The following is a 225-nucleotide window of genomic DNA, read 5'->3' as shown; positions in this document are numbered from 1 at the left end:
AGCAAATGATAATGCACATTAATAAGCATCTGACTTACTATGAACATTATTTACCAACACTAAATGTTATAGCCAACAGCATATAACAACAATATAGGAACAATACTAAGAATTATATTCATTTCTCTGTAACAATTAACATAAATGTAACATATTGTTCAGTAACACAAACTGAGAATAAGCCACATCTACTACAACACACATATCCATAACGGAGCAAACTGT

General features: G+C 29.8%; 1 protein-coding gene across 3 annotated transcripts in view; it reads left to right on the top strand.

Annotated features, from left to right (window-relative positions):
* Positions 1 to 225, top strand: part of neurl4 (neuralized E3 ubiquitin protein ligase 4) — a 27,401-nt gene that overhangs the window by 10,736 nt on the left and 16,440 nt on the right. The window lies entirely within an intron of this gene.

The sequence above is a fragment of the Etheostoma spectabile genome, unplaced genomic scaffold, assembly GCF_008692095.1.
Source record: "Etheostoma spectabile isolate EspeVRDwgs_2016 unplaced genomic scaffold, UIUC_Espe_1.0 scaffold352, whole genome shotgun sequence".
Taxonomy (NCBI): Eukaryota; Metazoa; Chordata; class Actinopteri; order Perciformes; family Percidae; genus Etheostoma; species Etheostoma spectabile.
Note: the sequence above shows the minus strand (reverse complement) of the source record. Positions and strands in the feature narration are given on the sequence as shown.